The sequence below is a fragment of the Henckelia pumila genome, chromosome 3 (genome assembly GCF_033568475.1).
Source record: "Henckelia pumila isolate YLH828 chromosome 3, ASM3356847v2, whole genome shotgun sequence".
Lineage (NCBI taxonomy): Eukaryota > Viridiplantae > Streptophyta > Magnoliopsida > Lamiales > Gesneriaceae > Henckelia > Henckelia pumila.
The window spans coordinates 36,186,010-36,199,974 of record NC_133122.1 but is presented as its reverse complement, the minus strand read 5'-3'; the positions used below and the strand labels follow the sequence as shown (position 1 = coordinate 36,199,974).

The 13,965-nt window shown below is 37.4% G+C and overlaps 1 non-coding gene across 1 annotated transcript; it reads left to right on the top strand.

Moving 5' to 3' along the window:
- The first annotated feature begins 13,862 nt into the window (after positions 1 to 13,862).
- Positions 13,863 to 13,965, top strand: LOC140893926 (U6 spliceosomal RNA). Its single transcript, XR_012153484.1, has one exon. It is a non-coding gene; the product is annotated as a U6 spliceosomal RNA (small nuclear RNA).

The following is a 13,965-nucleotide window of genomic DNA, read 5'->3' as shown; positions in this document are numbered from 1 at the left end:
ATAGTGTCTATTTTTGCATCGATTTGATCAAGTAGAGTGGCTTGCATAGTGTCCATCCGATCATTCAACTGCTTATGAAGGCGATTTTCGGATCGGATAACTTGTTCGGAGACGGTAGAGAGCGTGTTGATTTGAGTGCGATGATGATTAGTGATCTCTGTGGACAGACGAGCGAGGTCTCGAGACACGGTCTCGAAATGCCGAATCATCGTCTGGCGTGAATTATCGACCGATAAGGATGAGTTTGTTATGTCTTGAGAGAAGGACCTAACCGTTTGCATGAGCTCATGAAGCCGATTTATCAAGGTATGATCTAGAGCTGCGGCCATGGCTTCAATTAAAGAATCATCAGTCTGAATCATTTGCCCTTCTGAGTCATTTCTTGGTGAAACAGGGCTAGACTCACGATGATGTGGTGCGGGTGAACTTGCTGGAGAGCTACCCGATGGACCTTCCAATAATGGTACAGTTGGAGATGTAATAGTTTCGACTGCAGCCAATATGGTTGGTGGAGTACCAGGATCAGCACTTGGTTCATCCATAATGAGATCTTCCATAAACTTTTCAGTAGATGGAGACGGTTGAAGTGCTGGATCAGCATCAGTCACTTGCTGTTCTGGAGATGCAGGTGATACAATAGTGCTTGATATCTCCGTTGGGGGCACTGTTGCTTCACTACTGCAAGGAGCCTCTGTCACAGAGGTGACAGGTATCTCTTGTGCAACCACTTCTAAAACATCTTGTGAATGACCGGGAGAAGTGTGAGCGGTCGTCACGGGAGAGGAGCGAGCAATCACAACTGCTTCCGGTGGAGTAACTACTTGGACTGCGGTTGAGGAGGGGTCGACCGATGAAGATGCTGCTACACTCGATCTTAGAGCATATGATTGAAAGAGGTCAGCAGTGATGAGATCGGTCAGAATCCCATCTGAAGAAGGAAGAGCATAGACGTCTTCTTCACCCTGATCTTGAGTGAGAAAGGTTTTCATCATCACTTGTGCTTCCAGCACATAAGCTTGCAAACAGGCTGCTGAAGCTGGTTGAGCCTTGGGTGTGTAGATCATCACACCTTTCCCTTTGTCTTTGGGATCAGCTAGAGTGACCTCAGGAGCTGATGAGGCACCTTCTCGGATTATCACACCTTTTGTAGGACGAGGAGCAGTAGAAGCAACAACGGTAGTAGTCTCGACCGTTGGCAGGGTAGGAGCAAGTCCAGAAAGAGACTTTAGCTTCTTGTGCTGCCTCTTCTTCTCGCCTGCAGGCGTGGATGACACAGCTGCTTTGGAGACCGAAGGGGATGACCTGCTGAAAGCTTGAATCAGTGGAACATTCTCACGTGATTCATCCTCAGAGTCAGATTCGATGATCAGTTGACGCTTGGCAGACTTTTTGGTATGGACTGGTTTGGCCACGACCGAAACCGTTGAAAGCGGTTGAGGGATAGCAATAACCTTTGCGGTTGAGGGCAAGGTGTCGACCGCAGTCTCTTTCTTGTTCAGGAATTTGAGAATCGTAGACTTGTTGAGCCATTTGGTGGGATGCAGAGGCTCAGTCTTGGAAAAGTCCACTCCAAGGACGCCCAAGATGTGGCAGATTTGCAAAGCAAATCCCTCGGATTGCCCTTTGCCCCTGATCATTTCACATAGAATATTGAACAGAATGTCTGACCAGTTTATGTTGATCTTGGAGGCAATACAAGCCATGTATTGAAATTTCTCCAGCGTCACCTTGTCGTAAGATCCAGCCTTGGCCAGAAGATTCTTGGCCACGATATTAGTCAGTAGCCTGAATGGAGCTTTGAGAGATGTCTTCTGGGCCGGCAGTTTGATCGGAGCATCAGTAGTTGAGAACTCCTTCAACCAATAAGAGCAGTTACCATCTGGAAGATCCGTGCATTTTGTCAAACCCCTGGAGGGCAGATCAAATGTGCTGGCGAAGAACTTCTGATTGAAGGAGTAGACCTCTGTCTTGATCAAGCATTTGATAGTCCCATGCTCGATTTGAGCGGTTGCGAAGAACTCCTTCAAAACAGGCAAATCGCAGATGGCGCTGCATTCCAGAAATTTCCTCAGTCCAGAGGCTTCAAGCATGGTGAAGACCTCAGTTATTCCTGCGTTGTTTGCCTTAACAACGGAATCAAAGTTGATGGCGAGGCAAGTCTTCTGGATCGACATGATATCTATAGATAAGAACTCGAGCAAAGAGTAAGCAAAAGCTTGAGAGTAATTCGATGGAGCGTTTAATACAATATGAAAGTTTTTAGCAAAGGTGAAAAATTGATATACGAGTGTAAAGAAGTATATATAGGAACCTATGGGCCATAGGGTGATGTCATGAAAAGTATTTTTGAAATTCAAAAAGTTTTGAAGAGCATAATCACGGCGCCCAATTAATGTCATTTGGTTCAAAGCACCAAGCTGCTAGTACGAAGCCTGTCAGAGACTAGTTAAAGGCGGATGATATGTCAATATTAATGGCAACGTAACAGCTAATCTATTAATGTCATATTGACAATCATTCCCCCTAAACACATGCATACTAACTTAAATCTACTAAGCCAAGAATATTTCGAAAATATGAAAACTTAGCGTCCGGTAGAGGCTTGGTGAATATGTCTGCTGCTTGCTGATCGGTAGAGATGTATTCCAGCCTAATTTCCTTCTTTAAGACATGATCTCGGATAAAGTGATGCCTGACATCAATGTGCTTTGTCCGAGAGTGCATCACTGGATTGTGAGTGATGGCTATGGCACTTGTATTGTCACAGTAGATTGGAGCTTCACTCGACCGAATCCCATAATCATTAAGCTGCTGTTGAATCCAGAGTATTTGAGCACAACAGCTGCCAGCAGCAAGGTATTCTGCTTCGGCGGTCGAGGTAGCAATTGATGTCTGCTTCTTACTTGACCACGAGATTAGTCTATCTCCAAGGAATTGACATGTGCCACTTGTACTTTTGCGATCAATTCTACAACCTGCATAATCTGCATCTGAATAGCCAATAAGATTAAGATTTGAATCTTTGGGATACCAAAGACCCACATTAGTAGTTCCTTTAATATATTTAAGTATTCGTTTGGTAGCAATGAAATGAGATTGCTTAGGTGCGGCTTGAAATCTAGCACATAAACAAACTGAATACATGATATCCGTCGACTGGCAGTCAAATAGAGCAGTGAACCAATAAGGCCTCGATACATGGTTACCTCAACCGGAATTCCCCTTCATCTTTATCAAGCTTAATTGATGTACTCATGGGGGTAGATACAGTTGAGCATTGTTCCATTCCAAACTTCTTTACCAATTCCTTGGCATACTTGGACTGATTGATGAATATTCCAGTTTCAAGTTGCTTTACTTGAAGTCCAAGAAAGAAGTTTAGCTCGCCCATCATGCTCATTTCAAACTTCTCCTTCATCAGTTTAGAGAACTTTGAGCACAACTTGGGGTTAGTTGACCCAAATATAATGTCATCAACATAAATTTGTACTAGTAACACATGATCACCTTTTACAAATTTAAACAGGGTCTTATCGACCGTTCCAATTTGGAAATCATGTTCCAGTAAAAATTTTAGCAAAGTGTCATACCAAGCACGCGGTGCTTGTTTTAATCCATAGAGAGCTTTGTCAAGTTTATAGATATATTGAGGATGAGTAGGATTGACAAAACCTGGTGGTTGTTCAACGTACACCTCTTCTTGAAGTAGACCATTGAGGAATGCAGACTTCACATCCATTTGATAAACTTTAAAATTCTTGAAGGCTGCATAAGCAAGAAAGATGCGGATTGCTTCTAGTCTTGCAACTGGCGCGAAAGATTCCTCAAAGTCTATGCCTTCTTCTTGTCTGAATCCTTGAGCAACAAGTCGAGCTTTGTTACGCACAACAGTGCCATGTTCATCGAGCTTGTTACGAAACACCCATCTAGTTCCAATCACATTTTGATTTTTCGGTCGAGGAACTAGATGCCAAACATTGTTGCGGGTGAATTGATTCAACTCTTCTTGCATAGCTTCAATCCAGCTGGCATCTGATAGAGCTTCATCTATTTTCTTGGGCTCTACCTGAGATATGAAAGCTGCATGCAAGAATTCATTAATCATTTGACCACGTGTTTTTCGAGGAGCAGAAGGGTCACCTATGACCAACCCAGGTGGATGATCTTTGTTCCACCTAAAATAATTCCCTAAAGGGTTGTCATCAATTGGTTGATGAACGTCCTCGTTTACTGGATCATCATTGGCTGGAGGATTGTTATCAACCGGTGGATCCACTTCTGGCCTTGTTTGATCACACCCGGTAGAGGGAACTGGATCATCCTTCTTTGGAGGATATAGATCACTGTCATTCTCTTCCTGTAGATTTGTGTTTTCCAGTCTGTGACTCAGATCATTTATGCTCCCTTGAGTTTGTTCTGTACATAGAGTAGATTCATCAAAAACAACATGAATGGTTTCCTCGACCGTTAGTGATCTTTGATTGAACACTCGATAAGCTCTGCTAACGGCTGAGTAACCAATAAAAGTTCCTTCGACTGCTTTGGCATCGAAGGATGTCAAGTGGTTTTTGCCATTGTTGTGGATAAAGCATTTGCACCCAAAAATTTTGAAATAAGAAATGTCAGGTTTTGTGCCATTCCAGATCTCATATGGAGTTTTGTTAAATCGTTTATTAATCATAGATCTGTTTTGAGTATAGCAAGCTGTGTTAACTGCTTCTGCCCAAAGTCTTTGAGAAACATTTGAATCAGCAATCATAGTTCTGGCTGCTTCTTTTAAAGTACGGTTCCTTCTTTCAGCCACCCCATTTTGCTGTGGGGATCTAGCAGCTGACAACTCATGCTTGATTCCCTGATCATCTAGATAAGTCATAAGAGTGGTGTTTAAAAATTCAGTCCCTCTATCACTCCTGATTCTATCTATCACAGTAGATTGTTCATTTTGCAAGCGTTTAAAAAGCTTAATCAGGTGAGGTGCAGTTTGATCTTTTGAAGAGAGAAAGATGACCCAAGTAAATCGAGAAAAGTCATCTATAACAACAAGAGCATATCTCATTCCCCCTATGCTTCTTACTGGTATAGGACCAAATAGGTCCATGTGAAGTAAGTCTAAACATTTGGAAGAAGACATACACCCTTTATTTTTAAAAGTTGCTCTCACCTGCTTTCCTAGTTGACAAGCAGGACAAACTTTGTCTTTTATAAAATCTCCTTCGGGCAGACCAGAAACCAAATCATGCTTCCTCAAGTTAAAAATGGACTTAAAATTTAGATGATTTAACCGCTTATGCCACAACCAATGTTTATCATGATGAGCAGTAAGACAAGTAGGTGAAGAACTATGTGAGCAAGACCAGTTTACCTTGTAGGTGTTTAGGTCTCGTACACCGGTCATAAGAGTCTCACCTTTGTCATTTTTTATGAGGCAAGTGTGTTTGTGAAACTCGACCGAATGATCATTGTCACATAGTTGACTAATACTTATCAAATTATAGCATAGTTTGTCAACAAGTAACACATCTTTAATAATGATGTTACCATGGATGATCTTGCCCTTACCCACGGTTTTACCTTTGGAGTTGTCTCCAAAGCTGATCTTTGGTCCTTTGCACAACACCACTTCTGTTAGAAGTTCTGGATTCCCTGTCATGTGTCGTGAGCAACCGCTATCTAAATACCAGGTAGTGTCCTTGATAGAAGTGGTTTTCTCGCCCGTTTGGACTTTTAGTACCTGCAAAGAGTGAAGAACTTTTGGTACCCATATCTAGTAGGGTCCAGGTCGGATTAGCCCTTTCGGGACCCACACCTGGAACACCCTTACAGGTTTGCCCGTGTGTGTGTCCAGAAATCTGTGCGGTTGATAGGCAGTAAATGTGTGTGCTTGTGAGGTTGCTGTGTGCTGCTTGCCTTTTTTATTTTCATCAGTTAGCATGTACCTCTTTTGAACTGGCCTGCAATTGAAGTACTGGTAAGGCTTCTCCTTTGACCATATTTTCTTAGAGTAGTTAGACTCATTCCATGGCCTTTTGAAATTAGATTGGTTTTCCTTTCTTCTTTCATTAGGTTTTGGTTTGATCCAAGTTCCTCTTTGATTAGAGGTCTGGGGATCCACATATCCCAGCCCTTTATGCTTAGAGCTTCGTTCGTTCGATACTTTCTGATTTTTGTCAAAGCTGCACTCATCGTGTTCATATATCGTGCTGGACCTGACAAATCTTATTTTGTTAAGATTGCCTTTGTCCAGGCTTGACTGAATACAGGATTCCATAGACTGTTCATTTGTTCCAAACCCTAGACCGGTTTTATCATGTACCGGTCTTTGGATTTCTTGAATCTTGTCAATGGTTACCGAAGATTTATTCCAAGCCTTAATGGTTTCAAGTAGTTTTTTATTTTCAATCAAGGTAGCTTGGAATACTCTTTTCAAGGTGTCGTTCTCAGTAGCCAGCAGACTTAGCTTGACCTTAAGACCATCAAGCTCTTTTTGCTGCATGCAGCTTGATTTGCTTGACTTATCTTTTAGATTAGCTCTTTCTGCCTTTACTTCCTCGAACTCCTTGGATAATGCTTTGTATTCATTAGCCATTTCGTGTAAAGCAGTAACTAAATCACTGTGAGTAAATTCAGGTGAGCCAAAGTCAAATACCTCCTCAGCTTCTTCTTCGATGTCGGCCATAAGGCATTCCACTTTTTCATCATCGCTGTCATCTGAAGAGCTTCCGGTATTGGAGTTGTCAGAGTCAGACTCAGCCCACTTGCTTTTGCTTTCATCTGCTACTAGAACCCTTTGGTCTTTTCCTTTTCTAAACGTCCTTTTATCCTCCTTACCCCTTCTTCTTTCGGAGAATTGCTTCTGATCATTGTTCTTAGGCTTGGTGCAGTCTGCAATGAAATGGCCTGGCTTTCCACAGTTAAAACAAGTAGGACCATCGTTTGTATGGTCCGATTTATGATAATTTTTAAATTTAGAATTGTTTTTACGCATAAATTTACCAAATTTCTTGACAAAGAGTGTCATGGCTTCATTGCTGATTTGCTCAGCTGATCTCTTTGGAGGTTCCTCGACCGGTGGACGTATCACGGTTGAGGTTAAGGCCTTGGTTGGTTGAGATGTGGATGGTTCATCTTCTGTTCTCATGTTGAGCTCGAACTCGTAGGCTTTGAGATCAGCAAAGAGATCATGCAGTTCAACCTTGCTCAAGTCTTTTGACTCTCTCATGGCCACTGTCTTGATCTCCCATTCTTTGGGCAGAGCTCTCATAACCTTCACAGCAATTTCTCGGTTAGTATAAGTTTTACCTAAAGCAGTAAGATCACAGATGATACTACTGAACCGTTCATCAAATTCAGCCATGGTTTCCCCTGGCTTCATTTTGGCGTTGTCATATTTTTGAATGGCCAGAGTGAGCTTGTTTTCCTTTGTCTGGTCATTCCCTTCACACAGCTGAGTGAGCTTCTCCCAAATCTCCTTTGCTGTGGAACATGACTTGATTTTGCTGAACATATTCTTGTCCAGTGTTTTGTATAGGATGTCCCGGGCCACATTGTCAAGATTGGCCTTCTTTTTGTCCTCAGTGGTCCACTCAGCTCTTGGTTTCTCAATCATTTGTCCTGCACCATCGGCTAGAGCTGGGTTGACCTTCATAATTTTGATAGGACCGTCTGTTATGACATATAGCATGTCATCATCCTGTGCTGCAAGATGTGCCTGCATGCGAATTTTCCAATCATCATACTCTTCTTTAGAAAACATAGGAATTCTGTTGAAAGAAGTCATGATTTGAAAACTTCAGATCAGCAGTTGAGAAAGGAACCCGCTCTGATACCACTTGTTGGGATCGGTTCAGAGGGTAGAGGGGGGGGGTGAATACACTCTGAAACTTTTCTTCTACTTCTTTAAAATGATCAAGTGAAGTTTAGTTCACTTAATCAGTTTTCTCAACTTCTAAAACGTTTTGAACAACTTAAATAGTGCGGAAATAGTTCAGAGGTTTTAGTGATGCAAAGTTTATAATGCAATGTATGAGCAGGATGTGAGATAAGTGGCAGTAAATGCTAAAGCACGATTTTATGGAAGTTCGAAGGCTTAATCCTTCTACGTCTCCCCTTCTTCTACTTAGGAAGGAATTCACTAGAAGACTTTGGTTATTACAACGTCTTGTAATACACCCACTTCAGACTTAGGACTTATCCAATGCCTAATCCGAAACTCCTAGATTTACACAGATAAGATTCTCAGTTCTTATCAGACTGGTGGAAGCTTTCAGAGCAGCTTCAAGTCTCTTCAACACTGAGTATAGTTGAGTAGAGCTTCTCAGACTGCAGAGCGGTCGAGAGGCTTGAAAACCCTAGGATGATCCTTGACGATCAGATATGTGAACTGTAGGCGAGGGTTTATTTGAGCAGCAGATGATTGATCTTGTAAGTGTGCTCAAGTATATCAGATGAGGACTTCTGATATTAGTCAAGTGATTGAAATTTTTCTGAGTTGCTTGTCTCTCTTCGTTGTCTCGTATCACTTGTTGTTGTTGTTTGAGCAATCTTCCCTTTATATAGGTCAATCATCAACGTCTTTATTTTGAACGTTCTGATGCTGCATTGAATGCACATTTAATGCTCATAAATGCATTGATGATTCTGCATGAGGATCGTACACTGCAGACAACTTCCAGGGTCCAAAACTGGAATAAACGGTCGAATGCTTTATCTGCAGTCATTCTGTGTTTTTGCCATTTTGGTACAACCTGTTGTCTTGATTTGCAGGAGTCAACAAATCTTCTGAAACGCCGGTTCTGCTTTTAATAAAAGATCCTGCAAAGAATATCTTGTCATAGGTACTTGTCTCGAGATATCTAGATAGGCAGTTGGCATTCTACCGGTAGAGATATTTGTCCTCTGCTGGTTTGAATAACCAGTCGATAAGCTTGTGACTTCAACCGGTCGAGAGATAAAGGCGGTTGACAAGCTTCCGGTAGATAGATTTATCCTCTGCTGGTCTTGATAGCCAGTTGATAGGCTTGTGACTTCAGCCGGTCGAGAGCAAAGGCGGTTGACAAGCTTTCGGTAGAAGTTGTAGTAGGTTCCTGAAATACAATGGTTGGCAGCACATTCCTATACAATGAGTTGTTGTTTGTTATCACCAAAATATCGGATTCAACATGAATAGACATAGAGAATTAATTCGGATATATTTCGGTCGGTTCGAGTTCACAATTTTCGAGATAATTTTGTTTCGGCTTGAATTCGGATTGAGAAATTTTGTAATAGCATTTTTGCATCAGTTCGATTTAAATAGATTTGAATTAACTGCTCTAGATTTATCCACGTAACCGAGGGATCTCCACAAATCCAAACGATTAAAATAAATATATAACTCCACTGACCAAAATTTAAGTTAAATCGTAAATTTATTTAATCAATATAATTTTTTTAACCGTAAATTTTATGTTTTGTTTTTTAATAATTTTTCAGTCCGATTATTAAATTCAAAATTTAGAATTTAAAAAAAAATGATCATACTACTAAATATAATTTTATTAAAAATTATTAATTATATAATTAATTAATTAAAAAACAAATTAAAAAAAAAACAAAGGTGTCACATGGTGACATGCTGGCAGCGTCCGCTGCAGCATGAGCGGACGCTGCAATAGCGGACCCTGCATTTATTATTGCAGGATCCGCTGTTTTGCAGTACTTCTGCAAAACGTCCTATTTCAAATTATTTTTGCAATTTAAATTTTTTTTTAAAATTAAATATAAAAAAACCCGACATGGATAAGATCGATCTGGATAGTTCTTCTAGCAAGTTTAATCTGGTCCGATCTATTTTTCTTGGAGTTTTGATCGATATAAGTGACAATGGTAAGTTGATCTGGACTATTCTCGGAAACTTGATCTGATAATTTTGTCTTGTCCAAAATTACCCATTTAGTACTTACAAAAAAACGGCAATTTGCCACGGTTTGGTAAGTTGATCTGGACTATTCTCGGAAACTTGATCTCATAATTTTGTCTTGTCCATAATTACCCATTTAGTACTTACAAAAAAATGGCAATTTTCCACGGTTTGTTTTAATCCGTGGCAAATGTTGCCACGGTATAATTCGTTAAATTTTAACTGTAAATTAATTATATGTAAATTTAGTTTATGATATATGTCCAGTAAAATATCGTATCTTGTGTCTGTAATAAAATTACATCTCCTTTCAAAAAAAACAAAAGTAAAATTACATCAGATTTAATAATAAAAATAATTAATTAATTAAATTTGCCACGGTTTAACTCAAACCGTGACAATATTGCTACGGTTATAGAACAACCGTGGCAATATTGCCACGGTTAGTATTAACCATGTCAAAATTAAATAATTCGTTAAATTATTTAATATAATAAATTAAATTATATTTTTTCAAGGTTTTTGAAACTGTAGAAATAACCGTGGCAAAAAATTTTATAATCTCTTTCCCCGATCCCCATTTTCTTCTTCCTCTTCTTCTTCCTCCCTCCATTTCTGCCAAAACCCTATACGCCGCTGTCACTCCCCGCCTCTTTCCATCGATTTATCCTTCAAAATAATATGATATTTGAAATCTACATGTTGTAGGCTTCATTTTCTTGTAGTTTTTTAATTTTTTCGTTGCCAATTTCACGTGGACTCCGTCGACCCGCCGTCGTCGCCGCCGCCCGCTGCCGCCGCCTGCCGTCAGGACGCCACTGTCGTTGCTTCGGGTGAGTCAGTTTATTTTTTAAATTTGTTTATGTATTAATTTGTGTTTGGTGATTTATCAATTAAATGGGTTTTTTTTTTGTGTTTGTAAGGTGTTTTTGTAGCCCTGCCGCCGCCCGCCGTCATGACGCCGCTGCCATTACCAATATTAAATATTTATTATTGATTAATAATATATATAAATAAACATTTTTAATATAAAACATTAAAATTTTTCTACTGTTAGGATAAACCGTGGAAAATTTTAATATAAAATATTAAAATATTTCCACGGGTAGGCTAAATCGTGACAACTTTTGCCACGGTTTAATCCTAACCGTGACAAATTTTGCCACGATTTAAGTAAAACCGTGGCAAAAGTTGCCACGGTTTATTTTGACCATGGAAAATTATTGTCACGGTTGAACAAATGTATTGCCACACTTTTTGTAAGCAATAGATTGCCACGGTTTTTTTAACCATGGCAAACGTTTGCCACGATACTTTTTCGGACGGTTTCAGTAAACCGTGGCAAAACCGTGGCAAATTAAATTTTGCCACGGTTTTTGTCACGCTATAACCGTAGCAAACGCCGTTTTTTTTTTTTTTGTAGAGTTGGTTTTGTTTGATCTTAATTTAATCATCAAAACTTTTGAGTTAATCACCAACACATTACTAAAATTGAAATTAATTATCAATATAAATGATCAAAATAACGTACGAATTAATAAGACCAAAATTGTACTTTTTACTTAAGTAAAATAATTAAGCTTTAATTAATATCTTATATAATTTTTAAAAATTATTCACTCATTTTATAATATCGTTTTCTATTGTCTCCTAAGCCCTGGTTGATATATTATTTATGTTGTATGGTCTCCTCTTCTTATAATATGCAATTTTATCTTTCCTTCATTTTTTTTAATTAATTAAGGTCAACTTTCATTTCATTGAGTAGAATAAATTGAACCAAAACGATTCAATAATTAGGATTTAATTTTTAAAATATATATATAGGTTAACTTGATTAGGTAATTATTTTTAATTGTATTCATTATTGAGCAGATGTCAAAAACTTGAATTTTTCTCCATTCTTTGTAATAAATAATTTTGGACCTCTCTTTGTAATAAATTCATTACATTCGATTTTTTGGGAATAAATTCAATTTGTTCAAATTTCAACATTACCATTTATTAATCCATTTAAGCTTTAGAGGGTGTTTGGGAGAGCTTTTAAGCTCTCCGGATCTGTTTGGTAATTTTTTTTAGAAAAAGCTTATAAGCTGTCAAACGAAGCTGTTTGACAGCTTATAAGTTGTTTTTAAAAAAGTAAGAGGAATGTACTTTTTTTAAAACGATCTTATTTTAACATTCTATCTTTCTAAAATATCCTTAAATATTTTAATAAATCTCCATCATATCCTCCACCCATTAAATATTAAATATTATTTTTTAAAAAATTCCAAATCACATAATTTTTTCTAAAATAAAATATTATAAAAATTTTATTTTTAATATATGTTTATTCTAAAACTATTTTCATATATGTATAACTCGAAACATTATTTTCATATAATTATAACTTTTTTGGTCATTTCGACGATAAAAAGATTTTATAATACCAAACACATCAACATCTTTAAGTTATTTAAAATAAGTTTATCTAAACACTTTAACAGCTTATTTTTAAAATTAAGTTCTATCAGCTTGTAAAACAGCTTTTAAGCTCTAGGAGCTTACAAGCTCTTTTTAATAAGTTTAATTAAGAGGATTGCAAATATCTCATTCTCTTACTACAAATCCGCAATCTTGGATAACCCAAAACCCACGAATCCCACCATTGGTGGATATATTGTCTATATACGATTTTCTTCTGTTGGAAATTATAGACAAACAAAGAAATGAAGTGAATTAAAAATTAAATCCTCTGATCTAGAATATTCATGAGTTGTTAGCAATGCACATTCTAGAATCATCTCACACAAATACCATAGAAATGTTTAGAGAATTCCATATAGCTTTTAATAGCCATTAGATTGAATGTGTTGACGTAATTTTAACCTTTGGTTAAGGAGGTGTAACTTGTATAAATAGGAGTGTTTGTACTCTCATTTTGCATCAATCTAGAATCCAAAAAAAAAAAAAAATTAGAATTGTGTATAAAATAAATAATTTATTTTATGTTTAAATATTAGCTATTCTTAATATTTTCTAAAGTTACATTTAGTATAATGAAAAGAATTTTTGTTTAATAGCTAATTTTAAGAAATAAAATAATAGTTACCGAAAAAGTAGTCGGAGTTATTGTTATTATTATTATTAAAAAATCAAAATAAGTAATATGCAACTATATACTATAATTATTAAATATTGAGTATTTATTTTATTTTTATTATTAGGCCGAGTTTCTTTCTTCTTGGTTAGAAGATGTGCTCATGCTTAGGTATAGTTTGGTACATAGGATAGGATAAGTATAAGATATATAATATAAGGATAAATTAAGGATAAGTAAAATAATAGGATACTATAGTGAATGTTTGGTATGATTTTAATAAGAGTGATTAAATTTATATATTCGATTTTAATGACAAAATTAACCCTACCGTAATGTGGAGAAGAATGAGGCGTTATTAGAGTTTAGATGTTTTTATATGTGGAGGGTAATCATGTCTTTTTGTAGTATTTTTTTAGTTGTATTAAATTTATCACACCAAATCAAAAGGATACATAGTCCCCTTGTCAAAGCATTTATCAAGGGCCCATTGACTTATCATGGGTTTTTTAAAAATGTACCAAATATGGGATGGAGGAGAATAATTTATTAATCACTCCCTTATCATGTGTACCAAACTATGCCTAATTTTCTTGTCAATGACATGTTCAGGAAGATGTTAGCTCGAAAATAAATTTATATGGTTTTATGACGAGTTAATTAGTGAAATACATTTTACTATATATTTATTGTGTAGAATAATTATTAATGTCAGAAAAATAAGACAATAATATTACTATATTAGCATGCATTAGGATTATGACTCGTTGGATCTAGGAAACCAAACAAACTTATTAGTTGGTCAATTAATGGAATCAAATAATGGTTGTTTTGATACATATTGATGGCAATTGAACTAATCTTTTGGTGACATAAAGAAGAGTTCCTTCGGGGACATCCTATAAAATTGGAACGATACAGAGAAGATTAGCATGATTCCTGCGCAAGGTTGACACGCATAAATCGAGAAATGGTGACATAAAGA